This window comes from Erinaceus europaeus, chromosome 2 (genome assembly GCF_950295315.1).
Source record: "Erinaceus europaeus chromosome 2, mEriEur2.1, whole genome shotgun sequence".
NCBI lineage: Eukaryota > Metazoa > Chordata > Mammalia > Eulipotyphla > Erinaceidae > Erinaceus > Erinaceus europaeus.
This window is the reverse complement of record NC_080163.1, coordinates 182,744,532-182,772,058: the sequence shown is the minus strand read 5'-3', so window position 1 is coordinate 182,772,058 and position 27,527 is coordinate 182,744,532. Positions and strand designations below refer to the sequence as shown.

The following is a 27,527-nucleotide window of genomic DNA, read 5'->3' as shown; positions in this document are numbered from 1 at the left end:
GTTCTTAGCCTGGCTTTGCAGTGATTTCTTTAGAGATCCCTTATTTTCTTTAGCCATGTGGTCAGGTAGGAGGCCCAGCTTGCAAAGTGGAGGACTGGCACTTGTAAGGCCCCTGGTTCCATCCCTGGCACTGCTTATGCCTGAGTGTGCTCTGTTCTCTTTCTTTTATAAAAGGAAAAAAAAAAGTTGACTGGTTTCCGTCATGATTATTTAATACATTACGTCTTTCGTTAAATAACTTTTAATTTTAGGTATCCCCAGAAGGATAGACATGTTTTTTTCTCAAAAAAAAAATTTTTTTTTAATTGGATGTTGTACGAAGTGACAAGACTAACTTCTGCATTCATTTGAACTCAGAATATATTAGTGGAGTTGGAATTGCTAATTTTCCCTGGGGGAGAATCGAGTGCCCAAGGCACTGATTGATAAATCAATAAATCTGTAGTGAGTCTGGTAAATCAACTGTCACACGTACATCCACAGGTTCTCCAGAGTGTAGATTTCTACCCAGGAAAAGCGTTTGTTCCTTTCCATTGTTTTCTCCCTCAAACTAGTATTATACCAGGTATTTACACAAATCCCCAAGATTGCATGCTTCCCCTCACCCCACCCCACCTCATTTCCCTTTGGAGAAAAAAAAAATAGCGATGGGGATCATGTTTTTCTTTCTTCTTTTTTTCTTTCCAGCTATGTTACGGAAAGAACTCTGTTGTTTGCATATTTGCATTTCAACCCCTAACCTCTCCGGAGGACAAATGGCTGTCTGACTATTAAGCCCAGGGGCACAGCACTGGGACTGTGGATTAAGCCTCTGAATGCTGACTAGTTTTCTGTAGCATTCCCAGCATGTGTGAAGAATGTGTTTGTAGCTGGGAGGCAAACAGAACATCCAAAGCTGAGCAAGAATTTTGAAAAATAGTTGTCTTATGTATAAATTTATTTTGCTCTTAGTGTTTTTATTCTTCTTTAGTTTTCATTATTATTCTTTATTTCTTCCTCTCTCTTTGTAAATCGCTCCATTTTGTTTGATGTTCTGATGACCCAAGTTTTGGTCACTTGTTGTTGAATGGTGCAGTCTTGATTTTTTTAATGTCCTTTGTTTCTCTGTCATTAAATACCAAGCCATTGATGGGTGGCTCAGATATTTCCTCCCTGGTAGAGAAGGCCTGGTGATCTGCACGTTAAGGTGTCTGTATGGCCTTCTCTCTTCACAAATAAGGACCCAGTCAGAAGGAAGCACTGGCAGCTACTGGGAGGTGACAATTTAGGTTTGTAGCACCTATAATAGGAGCAACATAGCTGAGGGCTGTGGATTTATTTCTCTAATGGTTTACTATTGTGCATACTTTCAGATGAAAAAAAATCCAGTGCATTCTCTTAACTGACTCTTTATTCTTTTTGCTGAAAGAAAAGTGTAAATTACATTTGAGTAGAACAGCCAAATGCATCTGATGTGTCTCGGGATGTTGACTTCAGGGGGTCACCCATAGTAATTTATAGACTACCTCCTGTCTGCAAGGCACTGGAGAAAGGGGAGCTGGGGTGAAATCCAGCCTCTGCCCTCAGGAACTCAAAATACAAGAAGAATAAAGAAACCAGTTAGAGAATTTACTTGTCCAAGAGGTGTTGACAGGGAGCACTGAGATGAACCTTGAAGGATTGATGATGGTGTTTGAACAACGTAGATGTATTGATCCTGGCTGTAAAAGATTCGGGGGTAGGGAGGAGGGTGTGTTAGTGTCTCTCTATTTGGGGAACAATTAGCTTTTCTTTTTTTGATTGTTGTTTTTATAAGATAATAGGGGGTTGATTTCACACCATTCTCACCATCAGGGTTCTGTAACCCATCTCCCTCTAGTGGAAACTGTCATAGTCCTTCCAAGGTCATGGTTTATTCTCTCTCTCTTTTTTTTTTTTTGCCTCCAGGGTTATTGCTGGGGTTCAGTGCCTGCATCACGAATCCACTGCTCCTGGAGACCATTTTTTCCCCTTTTGTTGCCCTTGTTTGTGGTTATTATTATTGTTGTTGTTGTTGCTGCTGTCGTTGGATAGGACAGAGAGAAATGGAGAGAGGAGGGGAAGACAAAGAGGGGGAGGAAAGATAGACACCTGCAGACCTGCTTCACCGCCTGTGAAGCGACTTCTCTACAGGTGGGGAGCCGGGGGCTTGAACTGGGATCCTTACGCAGTCCTTGTGCTTGGCACCACGTGCACTTAAGCCTTTTTGCTCATTTTCATTCACTTCTACAACCCTGTCTTCACTTCCTTTCTAAGTCACACCTACATCTATCACTGCTTCTGAGTGTCCTGTCTTTTTCTCCTTCCCTCTTAGATAAGAGAAACAGTGCCCGACTTCTTCTGATGTTTTCCAGATTCTCTTCTGTCTCAGTGACGGTATAAAAACAAAGATTCTGAGTAACAGGAAACAATTAGCTATTTATTTCAAGGATAGGGGAGCAATGGGAGATGAGTTTCTAAAAATAATTTAACACATTTTATTTATTTATCTGATAGAGACAGAGAAATTGAGTGGCAGATAGAGAGAGACACCTGCAGCACTGCTTTACCAGTTGTGAAGCTTCCCTCCTGCAGGTGGGGGCCGGGGACTTGAACCCACTAAAAATGATTTAAATGTTGAGTCTCATAATATATTAGGCCTTTTAGAGAACCACAACACCTATTTTCCTTTCATATGCAATAAAATTAGACCTCTGTCTGTAGGGATGGTGATTAGATTTGTCATAATTTGATGCCAAATCCACTGCTAGCTATTTTGTAAATTGGAATGTAACTGCCACAGAATGAGCTCCATCTGTAATTCTTAAAAAACAGTTGCAGTAATGCTGCCTTCTAGGTCAGTGTCTTAATGCAGTTAAAATCCATCACCCCGACTGCTTTCAAAAATCTCTTTATTAATTTTTGAATGTATGTTTTAAATGGGATTAATCCCTAGTCTAGGCCAAATGTCAAGATTAGCAATAAGTAGTTTTAACTATCTTGTGTTTTTTTTAATGAATGGATTTCCTTATTGTTATTATTATTTTTTTATTTGATAGGACAGAGAGAAATTGAGAGAAGGGAAAATAGAGGGAGACACCTGCAGCACTGCATCAGTACTCATGAAGCTGTTCCCCTGCAGGTAGGGACGGGCGGACTTGATCTTGACGGGCGGTTTTTTCACATGGTAATGTGTGCGCTCAGCTGTGTGTACCACATCCTGGCCCTTATACTGTGTTTAAAATTTTTTTTTAAATTTATGATTAAAAGTGGGTTACAAGATTGTAGGATTACAATGTATAGTTCCACGCTATATACTGTGGGCTATTTGAAAGACAACTCCAGTGCATGTTTGCATGAAAACACTTCACTTATAGAATAAGACATGGATTAAATAGTTGTACTTCTATTACAATTTCTGCTAGGTGCTTTTTAAAATTATTATTTTATTATTGAAAGTCACAGTAATCTCACAGCTTAGTCTTTTTTAAACATGTTTTTGGGTAAGAAATCCGTTTTACTTTAACATATGCTTTGTAGTCATTCTTTTGTGTTGACATCTGAGGCATCTGAGAAATTAATTGAGGGAGAGATTTTACAAACAGATGCATGAGAACATGCTGTTTGTAAATGCAATGGATTAGGATATGAAGGAAGGACCTTATCATCTTATAATTGACCAGGAAATTAGTAACATTTCTAAGAAACAGTAGTGATAGCATAGTGGTGTTGTAAACCAATGGAAACCTGGGAAGTTATAAGGTGTAAAGATGACCAGGTGTAAACAGTAGACATTTTGATTCTATCATTCTGATGTGGGATCCATAGATCTATGTATATATATATATTTATTAATGAGAGGGATAGGAGGAGAGAGAAAGGACCAGACATCACTCTGGTACATGTGCTGCTAGGGATTGAACTCAAGACCCCATGCTTGAGAGTCCAACCCTTTTTCCATTGTGTCACTTCCTGGACCACTAAATCTGTGTTTTTAACCATTGACCCTGGTGACTGAGAAACTGTTTTTGAGAACCTAGGTGCTGTCACAAGTGCCTGTGTCTAGTACAGTGCCCCTGCACCATGAATATGCATGATTAACAAGGGTGGCCAACTGTGTTGGCCATGAGGATACTGCCTACCACGGAGCTGTAAGCCAAAATTCCTGGTGCCCATGCTTCAGGGTATTCTAAATACAGTACATCATGATTAATGACAGTTCTGTTTCTTCCCTTTTTGTGGTTTTTGCCTTTTCACTGCTGATTAGAGCATAGTAATGAGCAGAACTGATAATGGTAGGCAATAGTGATTTGTTTATTCTTTACTCTATAAAGAACACTAATAATTTAACCACTGAGCATGATGGTACCTGTAGCTTTTTCATAGTAATCTATCAAGTGAATGAAAGCAAACATGACAGTAATAGTGAATAAGTAATCTTGCTCTGAGGTATCTTTTTTACATATAATAATTGTTTTTACACCATCTTCCTTTTGATTATTGTTGACATGTTGTGTGACTTTTCCATTATTTTGCTTCTAATTTTTCTCTATTTGTTTCCAGGCATTTTATATATGTCTTTATCTATACTTAGATGTCAGGTTTTGTTGATTTTCCCATTCTGTCTAGTTCATTTACTTTATTCCAAATCTGGGTTTTTGTTTGCGTTATTTACTCTTTTTTTTTTCCTTCTCTCCCCCCCCCTTTTTTTTTTTTAGTCATCACTGGGCTTCACTGTTCCAGGCTGATTTTTTTCAGACACAGAGAGAGATAGAAACAGAAACAGTGAGGCAGAAAGAGGAAAAGGGGCCATGCTCACGCCCATAATTCCTCTCATCTGTTTTTGTTTTTTGTGTTCTCATGATTATCGCTGGGGCTTGGTGCCTGCGCTACGAATCCACTGCTCCTGGAGGCCATTTTCCCCATTTTGTTGCCCTTGTTGTGGTTGTTATTGTTGTTATAGCTGTTGTTGTTGGATAAAACAGAGAAATCAGGGAGGGGGGAGACAGAGAGGAAGAGAGATAGACACCTGCAGACCTGCTTCACCACGTGTAAAGCGACTCCCCTGCAGGTGGGGAGCTGGGGGCTCAAACCAGGATCCTTACTCCAGTCCTCAAGCTTTGCGCCATGTGCTCTTAACCCACTGTGCTACACCCAGCCCCTGTCATCTATTTTTCTGTAATTTGCCTATTCTAGATATTTCACATACGTGGAATCATGGTATACTTGTCCTTTTGTGCCTTACTGCATTTCATTTAGCATAGTATTTTCAAGGTTCATCCACATTGTAGCATGTATCAGACAATTCGTTTTTATGATTGTAGAACATTACACCACAGGCATATACTGCACTTTATCCATTACTTTTTACCCCTATGTTTCTGCCTAAAAAGTCTTATAGTTCTCTGAATTACGTCTTTGATTCATTTGGAGTTAATTTTTGCATATGGTGTTTGATAAGGATTCAACTATTTTTTTTTTATGGAATTGCAGTTTTACCAATGAAAAGACTGTCATTTTCCTCTTGACTGCTCTTGATATCCTTGTACAAAATTTTTGACTATGTTAAGTGAGGGTTTTCATTTGTTTATGTACCTGTCCTTCTGCCTCCAGCACACTTTTTGGATTTACATCCTTTTGTAGTTAAATTTTGAAGCTGAGAAGTGTGAATCCTCCAGCTACAGACTTTTCAAGATTGACTTAGATATCTTGTGTCCTTAGAAGTTCATTATGAATTTGAGGATTGTGGTTTCCTATTTTTAAAAGATGTCATTGAGATTTTTGATAGGGGCCTCATAGATTCTGTAGATTACAGTGGGTAGTATTGTCATCTGAACAAATCGAGTCTTTCAGTTAATAAATAAAGGATGCATCTCAATTATTTATCTCATTTAATTTCCTCCAGTGATATTTTATAGTTTCCAGTGTACAAAATATTTCTCCTTTTTGGTTTAATTTATTCCCTAGAATTTTATTCTTTTTGGCGATATTGTAAATTGTTTTCTAGTTCCCTTTTCTGATAGCTCAGTGCTACCTTATAGAAATGCAACTGATCTCTACATGTTGATTTTGTGTTCTGAAATGTTGCTGAACTCATTTATCAGATCTAACAGTTTTTGGGTTTTGTGGTAGGAGCTTTAGGGCTTTCTACATACGAGATAATATCCTCTGTGAATAGAGGTGATATTATTTCTTTCTTCTGCATAGGTAATTAAAAAATAATTTTATTTGTTATTACTATTTTGTTATAAAGATTATAAGAGTACAGTTTATATTTCCATACCATACCCACTAATGAAGTTCCATATCCCTACCCTCCAACCTCCCAAAGATAACCTCCATAGTCCTCACAAGTCCTGTAGGTAATTTTTATTTCTTTTTCCTGCCTGATTGCTTTGGTTAGAACTTTCTTTCTTTCTTTCTCTCTCTCTTTCTTTCTTTCTTAAGCTTCCAATTTTTCACCAGCTTTCTGCAAGGGTTTTCCATATTTGGCCTTTAAAAATGTTGAGGGAGTTTCCTTGTATTTCTAGTTTATCAAGTATTTTTATCATAAGATGTGGAATTTTGTGAAAACCAAGTTTCCTTTTTTCTTTTTTTTCTTTCTATTTTTATTAGGTAGGACAGAGAGAAATTGAGAAGGGATTGAGAAACAGAGAGAACAGATTGAGGGACAGAGAGAAATTGAGAAGGGATTCAGAGGGAGAGAGATACCCGCAGACCTGCTTCATCACTTGTGAAATTTCCCCCCTGCAGGGGTGGGGGATCCCGGGATTTGAACCTGGGTCCTTGCACATGGTAATTTGTACGCTCAACCAGGTGTGCCACTGCTCAGATCCTTTAAAAACCAATAGTTTTCTATGTCAATTGAGATGATCATGTGTGGTTAGAGTCTCAAAATGCATCTCTGAGGCCTCAGAGGTCAGAGGTCCTGTCTCTGGCACCTTCTCATTCCGGAGCTGAGCATTGCTCTGGTCCTCTCTCTCTTCTTTCATATTTTTTAAAATTCCACCAGTATATTTTTAAAAATTTATTTATAAAATGGAAGTATTGACAAGACCATAGGATAAGAGGGGTACAATTCCACAAAATTCCCACCACCAGAGCAACTAGGAAAAGTAAGGAGGATCACCTGAGAACACAAAAGAAACAGTTCTGCAATGAACATCAATGAACATGAACGAATAGAATCTTCTCAAGAGTTTTTCTCATGACAATGCCCAGAAGAATCCGTTGCTCACCAGTGCAATCCCATCAGTGTGTCCCATCACATCTTGAAAGGGTAGGCTTTGCACTTTGTTTCAAGGGTGGTGAGGAAGTTACTGGAATGCTTAAGAAGGAGAATGACCTGAGCTGATTCATCAAAAGGCAATTCTGGTTTACTTTGTAAAGACCTGGGCATGGTAACTAGCAGTGGGAGCATGGGACTAGTCCCAAGGCCATTGTAATGAGCTGAATGAAAGATGATAGGATGGGGTGATACTGGTCGGATGGTGATAACTGTGGAATTCAGGAAATACAGACTCAAAAGATAGTGATCATCAAACTTGTTGATAGAACGTGTCACTGAGTTTTTGGCCTTTGAAATAGAGGAAGTCTGGGTAACAAGGAACTGGGGGAAAGAGGGGGCGGGTAGAGAGTTCTGGTCCTTCTTTTGGTTCATCTTCTGAAATACCCACTAGACATGCCTGCAGAAGTGTGGCCTGGGCAGTTTGTTATACAGAGTGGGAGCCTGGAGAGAGGAAGGGCCTAGAGACATAGATGGAGGGTCCTCTTTAAAGCCATAAGCTTTAAATGAACTTAAACTGGGTGTACAGAGAGAGATGAGATGAGGTTTTCGGATTGAGCCCTGTGGAACTCTCACAAGTTGGGGCTGGGAAGGATCAGGGCATCTAGCAAGAGAAACTCGGTGGACGGAAGTGAAAACTGTAACCAAAACATAACCAAGAGAGTGTGTGTAAGCCAAGGCCACACAAAGACAGTTTTTAGAGGAGGGGGGAAAAATCACTGTGGGAGGTGTTGCTGATTGGTTGAGATGAACTCTGAGAATGGTTGAGATGAACTCTGAGAATAGTTCACAATTATTTGAACCCCTTGGCTATTTATTTATTTATTTTTGGTTTTCACCCACCCAGGCTTTGCTACTCTGAGCTCATTTTTAAAAGAACAATTTAAGTTTTTTGTGTGTGTGCGTGCATTCATCTACTTTATTTATTTATTTATTATGGGGTAGAGGCAGAGAGAAATTGAGAGGGGTGGGGGAGGTAGAGAGGGAGAAAGACAGAGAGACACCTGCAGCCCTGCTTTACCACTTGTAAAACTTCCCCCCTGCAGGTAGGGATGGGGGGGGGGGCTTAAACCTGGGCCCCCATGCACTGTAACGTGTGCGCCTAACCAGGTGTACTACCGCCTGATGCCAAGTTTCTTTTTTAAAATATATTTTATTTATTTATTGAGTAGAAGCAGAGAGAAATTGAGAAGGAAGGGGAAGATAGGGAGAGAGTGAGAGACAGAGAGAGACATTTGCATACTTACTTCATTGTTCATAAAGCTTCTACACTGTAGGTGGGGACCAGGGGCTTGAACCTGGTTCCTTGTGCATTACAATGTGTGCACCCAACCAGGTACAACCCCGCTTTGCCACTGAGTTGCCTCCCCCCGACATTTTCATATATAAAAAGAGAGACAGAAACAGAGAGCTAGAGGAAGCGAGATGAAGACACCACAGCACCTAAACTTGCTCCTGTGTTGTGGGGTCCAGGCTCAAACCTCAGTTGTGTGCATGACAGAGCAGGTGTACTATGCAGATAAGCTATACTGCCAACGCTGGCATTACTTTTGTCTTTCATTTTCATATACGCTGATAGCCTTATTGTAGTTCTTGGTATTTGTTAAAACCTACCCACAACCCCCATCACTTTCTAAGTATATCATTAGACCTAGAAGAAGATTAAAGAATTAAAAAGGACTAGAGGCCTTGTATCTGTTGGTAACCATTTACCCTACCCCATAGTGGCATCCTGGTGTCACGCAGCTGTGTATATTTTTAAAAAGCCTATTCGAATGCTCTAGAGGGCTTTTTATATCATGAGTTAGAACTGCCTGGCAGATCTGATTGGCTCAGTTCCACAAAGAATGTTCCAATAGGTTTTAAAAGCCTTCTGTTTCATTTCTTCGTGCATTTGCTATTCGCTCAATAAATAATAAGTAGAGGAATTTACCCAGGCACTAATTTGCTTTTTTTTTAATCAGGAAAGGTTCATGTTTTAATAAGTTTTTTTGTATTATTGAACATGTGCTATAACATGCCTGTAATTTGAACATAAAACTGTTTTTATTATATTTGTTTCTCTGCCCATACATATTTTCTTCAGCTGTAGTTTCTGTGGTTGCATTGTTCATTTGTCACTTCTCTGGTCTCATTTTCATAGTGTCTCTTAGTAGCATCTTTGCTATCTCCTTGAATTTACATTGGAGACATTAGAATTTCTTTTTCTCTTATCAAAAGAATAATAAATGATGCCCATTTTAAGATCCTTAACTGTATTTAGGAGAATTATTATTATTATTATTTTACTGTTAAGTTTTCTTCCCCCTTTCCTTTTTTTAATATTTATTCCCTTGTTTTATTGTTGTATTATTATTGTTGTTGTTATTGATGTTGTCATTGTTGGATAGGACAGAGAGAAATGGAGAGAGGAGGGGAAGACAGAGAGGGGAGAGAAAGACACCTGCAGACCTGCTTCACCGCCTGTGAAGCGACTCCCCTGCAGGTGGGGAGCCGGGGCCTCGAACGGGGAACCTTACTAGTCCGCTAGTCCCTGCGCTTTGGCCACCTGGGCTTAACCCACCTGCGCTTAACCCGCTGCGCTACCGCCGGACTCTCCACCCCCTTTCTTTTATCCTTCTGCCCTTCTCTCTATTCCGTCCCTTTCTTTCTCTTTCTCTTCCTACCTCTCTTCTTGTCCCTTCCTCCCTACCGCCTTTTCTGCCACTCTCCCTCCTTCCCTTCTCACTCTTTCTTTCTTCCTTCCTGAACCAGTCGTCAAACCCGAAGCCTCATATATGTGCTTTTTTTTTTTTTAATTTTTTATTTAAGAAAGGATTAGTGAACAAAAACAAAAGGTAGGAGGGGTACAACTCCACACAATTCCCACCACCCAATCCCCATAACCCACCCCTCCCATGGTAGCTTTCCCATTCTCTATCCCTCTGGGAGCATGGACCCAGGGTCGTTGAGGGTTGCAGAAGGTAGAAGGTCTGGCTTCTGTAATTGCTTCCCCGCTGAACATGGGCGTTGACTGGTCGGTCCATACCCCCAGTCTGCCTCTCTCTTTCCCTAGTAGGGTGTGTCTCTGGGGAAGCTGAGCTCCAGGACACATTGGTGGGGTCTTCAATCCAGGGAAGCCTAGCCAGCATCCTGGTGGCATCTGGAACCTGGTGATTGAAAAGAGAGTTAACATATGAAGCCAAACAATTTGTTGAGCAATCATGGATCCCAAGCTTGGAACAGTGGAGAGCAAGTATTAGGGAGGTACTCACTGCAAACTCTAGTGTACTTCTGCTTTCAGGTATATATTTTGCAGTAGTTTATGGATACGTGTGCACATAAGCTCTCTCTCACAGAAACTGGTGTATATCTAGGTTATGGGACTTTGTTAGAAAGTGAACTACCTGAGATGAAATTAGAGTGTACTATTAAAGGAAAGGTCTCACCCGAGTAATGAAGCTGAAGGGTTGTCATTCCACACGTGAAGTCTCTGGATACAGTCTGAGGTGAAGCATGTTGAGATGGCAATCATTGCTTTGGTTAGGTTGTGATCGGTGGATGCAATATTATTTGGTTTGGATTGGGAGATGTATACGGGAAAGTGGGCCCTATCCAAGGGTTCCAGGACTGGGGGAAGTAGGGGCTCTATAGTGAAGATGTGAGGTTCCTGCTGTCTTAGGGTTCAAAAAGACAATCAATAGTTAATATTATCATCACATTATTTGTTAATTGGGTTAACTTTGAAAAGTCCCTTTGTTATGGTTTGCTGTACAGTACCCAGTATCTTGTATATAGCTGTGCTATTGGAAGCTTCTAATCTACTTGGTCTAGGCTTTTGAGAGAGTCCGTATATCAAATACATAGCCTATATATTATAAAGATTCAGTTTGTGTTTTGAGAAACTTTGAGACATACAATTGATTTCCCCCTCTCATATTAATTAACTACTGATTTATATGTCTACATTTTGCTAGGAGTGTACATAAACACCATTCCCACCACCAAAGGACTGTGACCCATCCCTCCCGCCCACTCCCACCCCCCTCTGGCCCAGGAAGCTACATGTCTACCTCTCACCACTGGGTTTTTACTTTGGTGCCCTACTTACAGTTTGATCAGGTCCTGCTTTTAGTTTCCCTTTCAGATCTTCTAAGTCAGCTTCTGTTGATGAGTGGGATCATCCCATACTCATCTTTATCTTTCTGACTTAGTTCACTTAACATAATTCCTTCTAGCTCTGTCCAAGATGGGTCAGAGAAGGTGGGTTCATTGTTCTTGATAGCTGCATAGTATTCCATTGTGTATTTATACCACAGCTTTCTCAGCCACTCATCTGGTGTTGGGCATCTGGGTTGCTTCCAGGTTTTAGCTATTATGAATTGTGCTGCTATGAACATAGGAGTACACACCTCTTTTTGGTTGGGTGTTATGGAGTCCTTGGGGTATAACCCCAGGAGAGGAATTATTGGGTCATATGGAAGGTCCATGTCTAGCCTTCTGAGAGTTTTCCAGACTGCTCTCCACAGAGGCTGTACCAATTTACATTCCCACCAGCAATGTAAAAGGGTTCCTCTGTCCCCACATCCTCTCCAGCATTTGTTGCTGCTGTCCTTTTTGATGTATGCCATTCTTACAGGAGTGAGGTGGTATCTTAGTGTTGTCTTAATTTGCATTTCTCTGACAATCAGTGACCTAGAGCAGTTTTTCATATGTTTGTTAGCCTTTTGGATCTCCTCTGTGGTGAATGTTTTGTTCATTTCCTCTGCCCATTTTTGGATGGGGTCATTTGCTTTTTTGCGGCTACGTTTGCTGAGCTCTTTATATATTTTGGTGATTAGTTTCTTGTCTGATGTCTGGCATGTGAAGATCTTCTCCCATTCTGTGAGGGGTCTCTCTGTTTGTTTAATAGTTTCTTTGGATGTGCAGAAGCTTTTCAATTTGATGTAGTTCCATTGGTTTGTTTCTGCTTTGGTCTTCCTTGCAATTGGGTTTGATTCATCAAAGATGTCCTTGAGGTGTAGGTGGCAAAGTGTTTTACCAATGTTTTCCTCTAAGTATTTGATTGTTTCTGGTCTGACATCTAGGTCTCTGATCCATTTGGAGTTGATTTTTGTTTCTGGTGAGATAAAGTGGTTCAATTTCATTCTTCTGCATGTTTCAACCCAGTTTTCCCAGCACCATTTATTGAAGAGAGCCTCCTTTTTCCATTTAATACTTTGGGCCCCCTTATCAAAGATTAGATGCCCATAGGTGTTGGGATTTACTTCTGGGCTTTCAATTCTGTTCCACTGGTCTGTGTGCCTATTTTTGTTCCAGTACCATGCTGTTTTGATGATGATGGCTTTATAATATAGTTTAAGGTCTGGGAGTGTGATGCCTCCATTTCTGTTTCTTTTCCTTAAGATGGTTTTGGCAATTCTAGGTGTTTTCAGGTTCCAGATAAATGATTGTAGTGTTTGTTCTATTCTCTTAAAGTAGCCTGGTGGAACTTTGATGGGTATTGCATTAAATTTGTATATGGCTCTGGGGAGAATATTCATTTTGATGATATTTATTCTTCCAATCCATGAGCATGGGATATCTTTCCATTTCTTGGTATCAGTTTCTATCTCCTTGAGTAGTGACTCATAGTTTTCAGTATACAAGTCTTTCACTTCTTTGGTCAACTTTATTCCTAGGTATTTGATTGATTTTGCTGAAACAGTAAATGGGAGTGATTTCTGGATGTCTTCTTCTTCAGATTTAGTGTTTGCATAAAGAAATGCCACTGATTTTTGTACATTGATTTTGTAGTCTGATACCTTGCTATATTGCCTAACAACTTCCAGTAATTTTCTACTGGATTCTTTAGGTCTTTCTATGAATACTATCATATCATCTGCAAATAGTGAGAGCTTGACTTCTTCCCTTCCAATCTGTATCCCTTTGATTTCTTTCTCTTGCCTGATTGCTGTGGCAAGAACTTCCAATACTATGTTGAAGAGTAACGGAGACAGTGGACAGCCCTGTCTAGTCCCCGATCTGAGGGGGAATGCTTTCAGCTTCTGTCCATTGAGTATGATGTTGGCTGTAGGTTTGCTATATATAGACTCCACTATCTTGAGGAATTTCCCATCTATTCCCATTTTTTGTAGAGTTTTGAGCATGAATGGGTGTTGGATTTTGTCAAAGGCTTTCTCTGCATCTATTGAGATAATCATGTGGTTTTTGGCTTTGCTTTTATTGATGTGATGAATGACATTGATTGATTTACGGATGTTGAACCAGCCTTGCATTCCTGGGATGAATCCCACTTGGTCATGATGAACAATCTTTTTGATGTGTTGCTGTATCCGGTTGGCCAAGATCTTGTTTAATATTTTGGCATCTATGTTCATCAGAGATATTGGTCTGTAGTTTTCCTTTTTTGTTCTGTCCCTATCAGCTTTTGGTATCAGGGTGATGTTGGCTTCATAAAAGGTGGAAGGGAGTATTCCTGTTTCTTCAATCTTATGGAATAGCTTAACAAGTATGGGTATTAACTGTTTCCTGAAAGTTTTGTAGAATTCGTTTGTGAAGCCATCTGGTCCAGGACTTTTGTTGTTGGGGAGATTCTTAATAACGGTTTCAATTTCTTTGTCTGTGATTGGTGCATTTAGATTTTGTAGTTCTTCTTGGTTCAGTTTTGGAAGTGCATAGGTTTCTAGGAATTGTTCCATTTCTTCCAGATTCTCTAGCTTGGTGGCATATAGTTCTTTATAGAAGTTTCGCAGAATTCTCTGGATTTCTGTGGTGTCAGTTGTGATATCTCCTGCATCGTTTACAATTCTACTAATTTGAGTCTTCTCTCTTTTTTGTTTGGTGAGTCTGGCTAGGGGTTTGTCAATTTTGTTTAATCTTTCAAAGAACCAACATTTGGCTTCATTGATCTTTTGTATGGTTCTTTTATTTTCGATGTTGTTTATTTCTGCTCTAACTTTAGTGATTTCTGTCCTTCTGGTTGCTTTAGGGTTCCTTTGTTCCTCTTCCTCTAAGTCCTTGAGGTGTGTAGTAAGGTCGTTCATTTGGGCTTCTTCTTGGTGTTTAATATGTGATTGTATGGCTATAAGTTTCCCTCTCAGTACTGCTTTCGCTGTGTCCCAAATATTTTGATAGGTTGTGTCTTCATTTTCATTAGTTTCCAGGAACATTTGAATTTCCTGTTTGAGTGAGTCTCTGACCCAGTGGTTCTTAAGGAGCATGTTGTTTAGTTTCCAAATTCTATGTCTTTTAATAATTTTCCGTTTGTTGTTAAAAGTTGGTTTTACTCCACTGTGGTCTGAGAAGATACTTGGGATGATTTCAATGCTCTTGAATTTATTGATGCTGTCTTTGTGGCCTAACATGTGGTCTATCCTTGAGTATGTGTTATGTGGATTTGAAAAGAAGGTGTATTCCAGTTTTTTGAGGTGGAGGAGTCTGAAAATGTCCAAGAGGTCTAGTCTGTCAATCTCTTCATTCAATTCTCTTGTATCTTTATTGGTTCTCTGCTTTGTTGATCTGTCTAAGTGTGAGAGTGGGGTATTGAAGTCTCCCACTATTATTGTATTACTATTGATGTATTTTTGAAATTCTTTCAGTAGATGCTTAATGTATTTAGATGGTTCCTTGTTGGGTGCATAGATGTTAATAATTGTTAAGTCTTCTTGATTGATTGATCCTCTAATCATTATGTAATGTCCTTGCCTCTCTTTTATTACTTTATTTAATTTAAAATCTATCGTGTCTGAGATGAGAATGGCTGTTCCTGCCCTTTTTTGTGGACCGTTAGCCTGTATGATAGTTTTCCATCCTTTCACTTTAAGTCTGTGTTTATCTTGTTGTGATAGATGGGATTCTTGCAAGCAGCAAATGGTTGGGTTATGTTTTCTGATCCATCCCCCCACCCTGTGCCTTTTGATGGGTGAGTTTAAGCCATTGACATTTATTGATATTATGGATTTAATGTATTGTAGTGCCATTGTTCTAAAAAACAATTTGTTTACTCTGACATATTGCAAGTATTATAGTGATGTTCTTGTTTATAAGAGGTCTTTTAGTACCTCTTTCAGGGCCGGCTTGGTGATAGTTGCCTCCTTTAACTGTTGTTTGTCTAAGAAGGTTTTGATCCCTCCATCTAGCTTGAATGAAAGTCTAGCAGGATATATTATCCTTGGTTGAAACCCTTTTTCATTCAGGGCTCGATAGATATCTTGCCACTCCCTTCTGGCTTTTAGAGTTTGAGTTGAGAAATCTGCAGATAGTCTTATGGGTTTTCCCCTGTATGTGACTTTTTGTTTCTCTCTTGCAGCCTTTAGGATCCTTTCTTTATCCTTACTTCTTCTCATTGTGACTATGATGTGTCTTGGTGTCTTCAGGTCTGGGTTGATTCTGTTTGGTACTCTCTGGGCCTCTTGAACCTTGATATCCTTTCTGTTATTCAGGTCTGGGAAGTTTTCTTGTATTATTTCCTCTAGAATGTTTTCTTCCCCTTCCTCTCTTTCTTCCTCTGGCAGGCCAATTATATGAATGTTACTTCTTTTGATATCATCCCATATGTCTCTGTTGTTGTTTTCAGTGTCTCTCAATCTCTTTTTAAGCTCTTTCACCTCTTTCTTAGTTTTCTCTAACTCATCCTCTGTCTGACTAATTCTGTTTTCTGCTTCTGTTAGTCTGCTTTCCCTTGCCTCAGCTTCTTTCTTCATTACAGCTATTTCAGCTTTCAGTTCTCTAATTGTCTCAAGATAATCAGTATTTTCCTTGGGGGTCTCAACTGTTGTTTCCCTAATACTGCCATTCCTTTCCTCCAATGTTGTTTTCATTTCTGTGATTAATAAGTTTATTATTGCTTGCATACTTTTCTTATCTATGGTTACTTCTGACTGATTTGTGGTTTCTTCTGGGCTCTTGTCTTCATTCATTGGGGTAGCAGTTTTATTTGTTTTTAATCTACCCATTTTTTAAATTTATGTGTTTCTCTTTTTTTTATGCTCTGTTGTTCCTCAGTTGTTGTGTCTTGAGTACAAGTAACACTGTACTAAATACCTTTATGACAATTGCACTCACCAACCTCCGGAATTACAGTAGCAACTGAAGTAAGTATTGAAGGAGTTTAATCGTTACCAGTTAGCCAAACAATTTCTCCAGTCCGTGAAAAAATAGTAACCAAATCCCAGTGGAGAAAGAGAAAAGAAAGAGAGGATAGCAAGAATAGACAGTTATGCAAATCTACTACCCAGTGTATATTCTAGGGGTAACAAGAGTGTAAAGGGAACTAGAGCAGAGATACACACATAGAGAGTCCACTCTGGGTCAGATTTCTTCCCCAAAGTAATTCACATATTCAGAAAGGCAAAGAAGAAAGAAGTGTATGACAAGATTACAAAAAAAAAGAGAGATAGAGAGAGATAAGAGAGAGAAAAGGGAGAAGATAAGAAGAAGAGTTGTAATTAAAGAGCAGTGCGAGGAACTTCCCAAATGTGTATCAGTGAATTAAAAAAAAAAAAAAACACCCTGTTTGGTGGTACGGGGTATCCTGCTAGTAGCTGGTCCCAGGCACTGCTTATGGGGGGCGGGGGGCGGCGGGAAGGATGTATGCTTGAAAATTAAAAGGAAGAAAAAAGAATTTTTTTCCCCTACTCTAATTCTTAACCCAAATTAAGTTATAGACACCTCCTTGGTGTCACCGCTGTGGCCCCTTATTGGCTGACCTGCTAAAGGCAGAAAATCCTATTGTTTACACGAGATGTGTCCGGAGCTCAAAGGCTAGCCGCTTCTCAGTCCGCCATCTTCCGGGAACCCCCCCCTCCAGACTTTTTAAAAGGATTTCTCAAAAATGAAAACTAGCTCCAAGTCCTTTGATCCAATGAGAGCTATACTCAAGAAGTCTTTGGATCCACCCACAGGGTCGCGGTGGACCCTGGATTCTCCCAAGAGGAAGCCCCCGAGCTAAAGTGCTCTCTCCGGGTCCTCTGCCCGCCACCCAGCAGCGCTCTGCAACCGGCGGAGGAGCCGCCTTCTTGGGCAGGCGGAAGACAATGCCCGGCGCACTCACCTTGCCCGGCGCCCTGGGAATTCTGGAGCCCCGCTAGTCCGTGTCACCTTTACTCTAATTCTTAATCCAAATTAAACTGTAATCACTTCTTTGGTGTCCCCCCTTATTGACTGGCCTGCTAAAGGCAGAAAATCCTACCGTTGCCGACGATGCGATCAGAGCACTCGCTGTTAGCGACTTCTCAGGCCGCCATCTTCCTCAGAACTCCCATATATATGCTTTTGAGCTATCTTCCATGTCTACTGTTACGTTTTAGGCTAGCATTGCCTTTTCTCTCTTTCTTTTTTTCTTTAATATTTATTTTTTTATTCCAATTTTGTTGCCCTTGTTGTTTTTTATTGTAGTGGTTATTGTTGTTATTGATGTCATCGTTGTTGGATAGGACAAAGAGAAATGGAGAGAGGAGGGGAAGACAGGAGGAGAGAAAGATAGACACCTGATACCTGCTTCACGGTCTGTGAAGTGACTCCCCTGCAGGTGGGGAGCCGTGGGCTCGAACCAGGATCCTTATGCAGGTCCTTGCGCTTTGCGCAGCATTGCCTTTTCTAATAATTTGTTATAAGTAATTAGCAGTCAAATTAGTATTTTACATTTGCTGTTTTTTTGCCTCCAGGGTTATTGCCGGGGTTCAGTGCCTGCACTAAGAAGCCAGTGCTCCTGGAGGCCATTTTTTCCCTTTTGTTGTTTTATAGTTGTTGTTATTATTGTTGTTGTTATTGCTGTCACTGTTGTTGGATAGGACAGAGAGAAATGGAGAGAGGAGGGGAAGACAGAAAGGAGGAGAGAAAGACAGACACCTGCAGACCTGCTTCACCACTTGTGAAGTGATTCCCTGTAAGTGGGGAACCAGGGACTCGAACTGGGATCCTTACACCGGTCATTATGCTTTGTGCCACATGCGCTTAGCCCGCTGCACTACTGCCTGGCCCCACATTTGCTGGGTTTTTTTTTTTTTTTGCTTAATAGGTATTTCTTGTTCAACTTCCCCATTCTGTATAAGCACTGTTGATGGAACATCACTGAGAGCTTGATGCCCAGCATTGAGAAGAGACAATGTCACTTTTTTTTTTTTTTGAAAAAGTGTTTATGTGGGCTGGGGAGCTAACATAATGGTTCTGTGAAAGACTTTCATGAGGGAGGCTTCAAGGTCCCAGACTCAATTCCCAGTCCCAACATAAAACCCAGCTGTGCAGTACTTCTAGTAACAAAACAGAATAAAACAAAAAATAAAACAAAGCAAGCAGGCAGGCAAGAAAGCAAGCAAGCAAACAAAACCAAGCCTTTATGTAGGTTCTTTTGTGATCTTCATCCCAGGTGTATTCCTTCCTTTTCTATCAGCTTCTCTCACTGAAAGGCATTCTTTTGAAAATACGTTCATTCCTAAACTGGAGAACCACTATGTAGAGAGTCCTTACCAAACTCTTTGAGGTGTAATTCTGAAGACTTGTTCCTGCAATGAGTAGGCCCTTTGTCTTTTTCCCACTTGCCATGTGGTCTCAATGTACCTTTGGAACTAAGAACTGCAAGGGCATATCCTGCTTGACAAGAGTGTTGGCCTGAGTACAGGGGCTCATCTTCTTCTCTTTGATTTCACAAGCAGTTCCTCTGTAATCTCTTGTGCTCTCTTATTCTTTCTCTACTTTGCTTGACATTTCCTTTGATACAGAGAAAGACTTGGATTTTTTGTTCCAGTGATTATCATTATTGTGGTGAAGTCATTATATAATGCCCTTAATTATCCTACCCTTTTTTTTTTTGCCTTCAGGGTTATCGCTGGGCCTGGTGCCTGCACTATGAATCCACTGCTCCTGGAGGCCATTTTTCCCATTCTGTTGCCCTTGTTGTTGCGCTTGTTGTAGTTGTTATTGTTGTTGTCATAGCTGTTGTTGTTGGATAGGACAGAGAGAAATTGAAAGAGGAGGGGAAGACAGAGAGGAGGAGAGAAAGACAGACACCTGCATACCTGCTTCACTGCTTGCGAGGCGACTCCCTGCAGGTGGGTAGCTGGGGGCTCGAACCAGTATGCTGTCCCTTGCACTTTGTGCCACGTGCGCTTAACCCACTGCTCCCACCCTACCTTTTTTTAGTATTTGTATTGAGTTTACTTTTATAAGTGAGACACACACACACACACACACACACACACACACACATTTTTCTCAGGAATGGGACTGCTCCCTGGTCAACTTTCATTCAGGTGAAAAGAGAGAGAGAGAAAGAGGGAGAGGAAGAGGGAGAGGGAGAGGGAGAGAGAGAGAACATTACCAGCACTTCCTCTGGTTCTATTGTAACACTCTCACATAGTGTCAGGACTGGAACCTGGGCTGTGCACATGGTAAGGCATGCACCCTACCTGGTGAGCTATCTCTCTGACCCAGCAGTTATACTTATTATATAAGCACTTTTTCTTAAATAAACACTACTAGCCTCTGGCTTATAGTGGTTCTGGGATTGAACCTGGGATCTCCAGTGCCTCAGGTATGAAAGTCTGGTGTAGTACTGTTGATACCAGCTCCCTGGTCCTGGCCCATGATAGTAGAGGACCTAGTGGGGTTGTATTGTTGTGTGGAGAACTGAGAAATGTTATGCATGTACAAACTATTGTATTTATTGTCGACTATAAAACATTAATCCCCCAGTATAGAAATTAAAAAAAAAAAATCATTCTGGGTTGATTTTCCCACCATAGGGTGTTCCTTGTAAATATGGAAGTTCAAGTCTTCTTTAAGTTTAGGGAAGAATTTTGAATTATCATTTAAAAATATTTTTGTTTATTTATTATTGGACAGAGACAGAGAGAGATTGAAGAGGAGGGGGAGATAGAGAAGCAGAGAGACACCTGCAGCCCCGTTTCACCCTCGTGAAGCTTTTCCCCTGCAGGTGAAGATCAGGGGTTGATCCTGTGTCCTTGTGCGTTTTGATGGGAATGCTTAACCAGGTGTACCACCACCCAGTCCCAGAATTATCATTTTTAAAATATTTATTTATTTGTTCTCTTTTGTTGTCCTTGTTGTTTTATTATTATAGTTATTATTGATGTCATTGTTGTTGGATAGGACAGAGAGAAATGGAGAATATTTCAATATACTTTGAAATAGTCATACCCCCATTGTTTCTTGTTCATATGAATTCATTCTCCATACTCTGTGCTTTCTAATCAGTACTTCTAGTTTAATCTTCATTCCAAAAATATTTTTCCCTTTTATTTGGAGTATCTTTAGAGTTAATACAAACATGTTTCTGAGCTCTGTTGACTCTTTTTCCATATACTTTATTGACTGGTCAACTCATTTCTAAACTTTTCTAGTTCTGGCTTGTACTATTTTTACTTTTTTTTTCATCTGCCACCTTCCTAATTTTATTTAAGTCTTTTTCCCCCCACAACATTAGCTCACTGTTTCATATACTTGTCATATTTTCCTGGTGAAATTTCCTCCCTGAATGTTGTTTGAATCACTTTAATATAATGTTTTTTGAATGGGGGATTGATTACAATCCTTTTCTGTTGTTGAAGATGTGCATTTATTTATTTATTTATTTATTTATTTTGCCTTCCGGGGTTATCACTGGGGTTACGTGCCAGCAATATGAATCTACTGCTCCCGGAGGCCATTAAAAAAATGGATAGGACAGAGGGAAATTGAGAGAAGAAGGGAAAATAGAGAGGGGGAGATAAAGATAGACATCTGCAGACCTGCTTCACCACTTGTGAAGTGACTTCTCTGCAGGTGGGGAGCCGGGGGCTCGAACCAGAATCCTTACATGGGTCCTTGTGCTCCATATTGAAGATGTATTTTTTTAAATATTTATTTATTCCCTTTTGTTGCACTTTTTTAAATTGTTGTAGTTATTGTTGTTATTGATGTCATCATTGTTGGATAGGACAGAGAGAAATGGAGAGAGGAGGGGAAGACAGAGACGGGGAGAGAAAGATAGACACCTGCAGACCTGCATCACCGCCTGTGAATCAACTCCATGGTAGGTGGGGAGCCGGGGGTTCGAACCGGGATCCTTACACCAGCCCTTGCGCTTTGCACACTGAAGATGTATTTTTAAAAGGAAGTTCATATATAGGGGCTGAGGGATGAGCCAGAATGTTTTCTCTCATGCATATATATGGTTTCATTTATTTATTTTTGCCATGCAAGAGTGTCATGCATGCATGATTCCACTTCTTTGAGAGAAAGAGAGAGAGAGGGAGAGGGAGAGAGAGAAGCTTTGTGGTATTCTTATGTGGTGTGCTATGGCTCTCACCTGGTTTGTGTGAGCTAGCACTCTGGTCTGCTTTCTTTTCTAATTTCATCTCAGATGATATAGTTCATGTGTGGTCCTTTAAAAATTTTTTTTTTATAATTTAATTTTTTAAAAAATTTATTTTACTTAGATGCAGGGAGAGAGACTCACACAGAGAAACACCAGAGTACTGCTCAGCTCTGGCTTATGGTGGTGTAGGGGATTGAACCTGGGACTTCGGAGCCTCAGGCATGAGAGTCTCTTTGCATAACCATTATGCTATCTCCCCCATCTGTGTGGTCCTTTCTTTAGGGTTTCTTGTTACTTGCTTCCTTCTTTCTGGTATCTGAACATGCTTTGTTCTTTTTAAGCCCAGGTGCCTCTCTTGTGCTCTACTCAGTGGTTTCTCCCCATTGTGAGACTGTCTTTCTAGAAAGAGCCCTACTGGGTGTTCCTGATAGTCCTGGTGTTCTGCTGTCTCCTTTCAACTTTCCTGTAGGAGTTCTACAGGGCAGCCCCTCACAATTTCACCTGTTGCCCAAATCTGCATCTGAGTGGAAGCACATCTTTTAAGGGAGGACTGCCTGGTGATAACCCCTCAGTTTCTAGCACAAAGACCCCTGGCTTCCTCTTCCCTCTGGTCTGCAGTCTTTCTTTTGTGGGTCTTCCAGCTGTGAGTGGTTTGGCACCACCCATATACTTTTTTTTAATGGTTATATAGTGACCTGGTTTTATTGGTGACAATATCCAGGGCTTTTGTCTTTTGCTATCTCACTTGATCTCTTGTATATAAGGGGGTTTGGGGAAATTACAAAAACCATGTTGTTATCACTTCCATTTACCTCTCTCTTCCTTTTGTCCATTATCCAAGCCCAGACTTCATCCATCTCTGTGTGCTTTTTGATTAAAAAGAACCCTCTAGGGACCCATTCGACATAGAAATGACTCCTCTCATTCTCTAGGGATAAGTTCTGGGCTCTTATTCATGTTGGAGGTGTTGATAGGGCAGATGAGGGCGTAGTGAGCTCTCAGCTTCTTATGAGGAAGAGGAAAAACAAACAAACAAAAAAGGCTTTTCAGATAAAAGTGGTGATAAAAATTGCACAATTTTTTGTGTGTGTTCAGTTTTGTCTGGGTATGGTCATGTTGCAATGTTTTACTACCACACGCACATATTTTAAAAATGGCTTCTTATGTTCTCGTTCTCCCCACCCCCCGACACTTCTTTGTTTTAGTTTTATTTTGTTAACTGTGATACTTTTCCCAGCATTCTGACCTAGAATTTTGTGATATATATTATATTCTGGACTTAAGTTTAGGACCTTCTTTAGGGCTAGTATAAGTCATAATTTTGAATTTTGGGTGGTTTGCTGTCAGAGTTTACTTCAAAAGCCTCAATGTCCTTGCCAGTCACCATTGTCTTGGTTTTAGCGGTAATGAGTATTGTTTTCAGATAGCTTTAAGAAATATTTACCTTTGGATGAAGTGGTGGCACACCCAATAGAGCGTGCATATTGCCATGCACATGGATCTAGGTTCAAGCCCCAGTTCCCACCCGTAGGAGGGAAGCTTCACAAATAGTGGAATAATGCCGTAGTTATCTCTGCTTCTTTCTCCTTTTCTCTATTCCCCTTTATCTCTATCAAACTGAAAAAAAAAAAAAAAGAATAGAAAGCAGTGACTGTTGGAAGGGGGGGTGGTTTCACTGTGCAGGTACTGAGCCTCAGTGATAATCCTGATGGCAGGAAAAGAACGAAAGGAGGAAAGAAAGAAAGGAAGAAAGAGAAAAAGAGAGAAAGAAGAAAAAAAATAATTAGCTTTTCTGTCCCTTTCTGACATTCAAGAGGTTGAAGTGAGGATATGATGGGTTTCTCTGTGTAAAATTTTGAATTTCCTCTAATATCCTGGTGGAAGCCATGGTCAGTTGTGGTGACTCCTCAGGATCCATAGGTCTGTGTGTCATCTTCCTAAAGGGGACCAAGGGACGACTGAACATACCTCCTGGTGTGGGTGACATGGTGATGCCATGCTAAAAAAGGCAGACCAGAGCCTCAAAAAAAAAAAAAAAAAAGACAGTTTCAGCAGTGCTAATTCAGCAAGGAAAGACCCCTCTGGAGGAAAAAATGGCATATTTATTTATTTTGCAGGGAACACAGGGGTCATAGTAAACAATAAAGGTGAATGGAAGGTTCTGCTGTCATGAAGGCTTATGTAGATTTGCGACCCAGGATTTTGTCCAATGCTGGCAACATCACATGGCAAAAATACATCTTTGGAGTATTTATAAGAAAGAATGCATTAAAATTGATTGCTCCTAGGAGCTGGGTGGTGGTGCATCTGATTAAGCTCACATTTTAAAATATTTATTTATTTATTCCCTTTTTGTTGCCCTTGTTTTATTGTTGTAGTTATTATTGTTGTTGTTACTGATGTTGTTGTTGTTGGATAGGACAGAGAGAAATGGAGAGAGGGAGAGAGAAAGATAGACACCTGCAGACCTGCTTCACTGCTTGTGAAGCAACTCCCCTGCAGGTGGGGAGCCGGGGGCTCGAACCGGGGTCCTTCTGCTGGTCCTTGCGCTTTGTGCCACGTGCGCTTAATCCGCTGCTTAAGCTCACATTTTACAATGCACAAGGACCTGAATTCAAGCCCCCAGTTCCTACCTACAGTGGGAAAGATTCATGAGTAGTAAAGCAGTGCTGCAGGTGCCTCTCTTTCTCTTCTCCCTCCATATCTTCCTCTTCCCTTTCAATTTATCTCTGTCTCTATTTGTTAAATAATAAATAAAAATGGTTTGGTCCCCCACTCTCAAGAAATTGTTAATATCTTATAAAGTATCAGAATATACAAGCCTTGTATTTTTCACTATAATTATTAATATTCTTATCAAATATGAATTTGATCTCCTAAGTATTTTTTAAAGACTAAGTTCATAGGAGGTAGAGTGAGTTTTATATAAGAGAGAGAAGCCAGAGCAACCAGTCTAGTATATTTAGTGCTGGAGATCAAACCTGGAGCCTTAGGCTTGCAAGTCCTGTGCTCTACAAGCTGAGTCATTCTTCTGCTCGCTCACAACTATTTTGTTATGTTCATTGTATGCTCTACAATACACTAAATTTTTGATGTAACTCAACTAGGTGGGCATAAAGGAAATCATAAGTAGGAGCAATGAGGCTTAACAATAGTAGAGGAAAAAAGAACATCAAATTAAGCACATTTAGCATGCAAAGTTGATTTACCATTTAAAAATGTGATGATCTAGACCAATTTAAAATTAAAGTTCTCAACAAACCAGGACTAGAAAGCCGCTTAAAAAGATCTCATACAGTCCAGTATCATGGAGGAGAAGGAGGATAGTTGGGTACAGGGTGAGGTGTGGTGACACTAATTTTGGAGAGATATGGAGGTGCACTCCTGTGGCAACAGACAACATTCTGTTGGCAACCAACATTCCCTATAAAGCGCTTAAATTAAGGGGCTGGGGGTGGCACACCTGGTCGAGCGTGCATGTTACACTACTGAAGGAGCTGGGTTCAAGCATATATGTTACAATACTGAAGGAATTGGGTTGGCAGGTAGGAAGCTTTGCAAGTAGTGAAGCAATGTTACAGATATCTCTCTCTTTCTCTCTCTCTCTCTCTCTTCCCCTTCTCTCTCAATTTTTCTATCAAATAAATACATAAAATATTTTTAAAAGAAAGTCTTTTAAAAAGTGTTTAAATCATAAACAGTATCATAAAGGGAACTGGAAAGCTAGCTTACTGTTTAGGGTCCATGCGTTACCATGCATGAGGTTTAAGTTCAAGTCCCAGCATCACCTGGGAGGGGTTATGCACTGCAGGTGCTGTGGTGTCTCTCCCTCTCTGTGTCTCTCTATCTAAATGAGAAAAGTGACCCAGAGAATGGTGGAATAGTTGTACCTTTTAGGAGTGCAGTGGAGGCAAAGTCTTATTTCAGGGTGAGTAAGAGAGAATGAGGGCCTGAGAAATATCTCAATAGGTAGGGTGCCTGTATTGCTACGCATTAGGCCCAGGTTCATGCCCTGGCACCATCTGGGAGGTTTTATGGCACCACAGGAAGCTCTAGTGCTGTAGTATCTCTCTCTCCCTCTTTCAGTGCATATCTCTTCCTGAATGAAAAAAGTGTTCTAGGAGCAGTGAAATTGCACGTTAGAGGCTCTGTGTATGAAAAAGAAAAAGGGGAGGAGGAAGGAAAGAGGAAAAAATAAAAGAAATAAAGTGATGTCTTGAGTCCAGTGAAAATTGCTCCACCATTGAATTCAGTTCAAAGCTCTGGGAAGAATGAAGAAACTCTCTGAAGAATTATTTAATTATTGGATAGAGACAGAGAGAAATTGATAGGCGGATGGGAGATAGAAAGGGAGAGAGAGGGAGTCAGATGGTAGCGCAGAGGGCTAAGCGCAGGTGGCGCAAATGCAAGGACCGGCTTAAGGATCCTGGTTCGAGCCCCTGGTTTCCAACTGCAGGGGAGTCGCTTCACAAGCAGTGAAACAGGTCAGCAGGTGTCTTTCTCTCCCCTTCTCTGTCTTCCCCTCTTCTCTTCATTTCTCTCTAGCCTATGCAACAGTGACAACAACAGTAATAACTACAACAACAACAAGGGCAACAAAAGGGAATAAATAAATAAATGAATATTAAAAAAAGAGGGAGTTGGGTGGTAGCACAGCGGGTTAAGCGCACATGGCACAAAACACAAGGACCGACTTAAGGATCCCGATTTGAGCCCCCAGCCTCCCACCTCCAGGGGAGTTGCTTCAAAAGCGGTAAAGCAGGTCTACAGGTGTCTGTCTTTCTCTCCCCCTCTTTGTCTTCCCCTCCTCTCTCCATTTCTCTCTGTCCTATGCAACAATGACAACATCAATAGCTACAACAATAAAACAACGAGGGCAACAAAAGGAAATAAATAAAGAAAGAAAGAAGAAAGGGAGAGAGACAGAGAAACACCTGCAGCCCTATTTTACCACTCGTGAAAATTTTTCACTGCAGATGGGGCTGTCTGAAGAATCTGAAAAATAGTTGGTAGCAGACATATTGGGAAAAGAAACCAGGACATCAGTACAACTATTCTAAGCCCACATTTGATCATCAAGAAAACAAGAGTAAGAAAAAAAATCCATCTGGGAGAGATAGCATAATGGTTACGCAAAGAGATTCTAATGCTCTGAAGTCCCAGTTTCAATCCCCTGCACCACAGTTAGTTTTATATATCAGAGCTAAGCAGTGCTCTGATATATAAAAATAAAAAATAAAAATCCAATGTGAAACAAATAGTGCAATGACAAGTTGTGATACTATGGATTTTATGCCAGCTACAGAGAGACACCTGCAACACTGCTTTACTTCTTATGAAGCTTCCCCCCCACCACAGATGGGGACCTGGGGATTGAACCTGGGTTCTTGCTCATGATAATTTGTGTGCTCTATTGGGTGTGCCACCACAAAGCCCCTCACAAAAGTTTCTAATACACTTGGAACCTCTGGATTGAGAAGGCATTTTATTTTATTTTATTTTATTTTATTTTATTTTATTTTATTTTATTTTATTTTATTTATAGAAACTGAAATGAAGAGAGAGAGAGAGAGAGAGAGAGAGAGAGAGAGAGAGAGAGAGTGCAACACCAAAGTTTCCTTCAATGCCAATGCAGTGATAGCATGACTTGGACTTTGGTTGTGCACATGGTAAAGTAGCTCACTACTGCTGGGCTACAGCTGTGAGTATAGAAGCAGGGCTGACCTTACCACCACCAGCTGCCACAAATTATATTTATGTTTTGGCGACAGATCAGACTTCTTTTGGTTACAAATGCCCCCTGCTTTTGTGTGTGTGTGTGTGTGTGTGTGTTCTTGCCTGTAAATTCAGTAGGCAAATGCCCCTGAGGTCATGGATTAAAAGGACATAAGTTCCCTTCTCTCACCATGTGTTTCCTTGACTACTTCTGTGTGTAGAGGGGGAAAAATG

General features: G+C 40.5%; 1 long non-coding RNA gene across 1 annotated transcript in view; it reads left to right on the top strand.

The window, feature by feature from the left end:
- Positions 1–27,527, top strand: part of LOC132537030 (uncharacterized) — a 221,398-nt gene that overhangs the window by 34,306 nt on the left and 159,565 nt on the right. Inside the window, exon 2 of the long non-coding RNA XR_009548547.1 lies at positions 3,057–3,139. This is a non-coding gene — a long non-coding RNA (uncharacterized LOC132537030). The remainder of the gene's footprint in view (positions 1–3,056; positions 3,140–27,527) is intronic.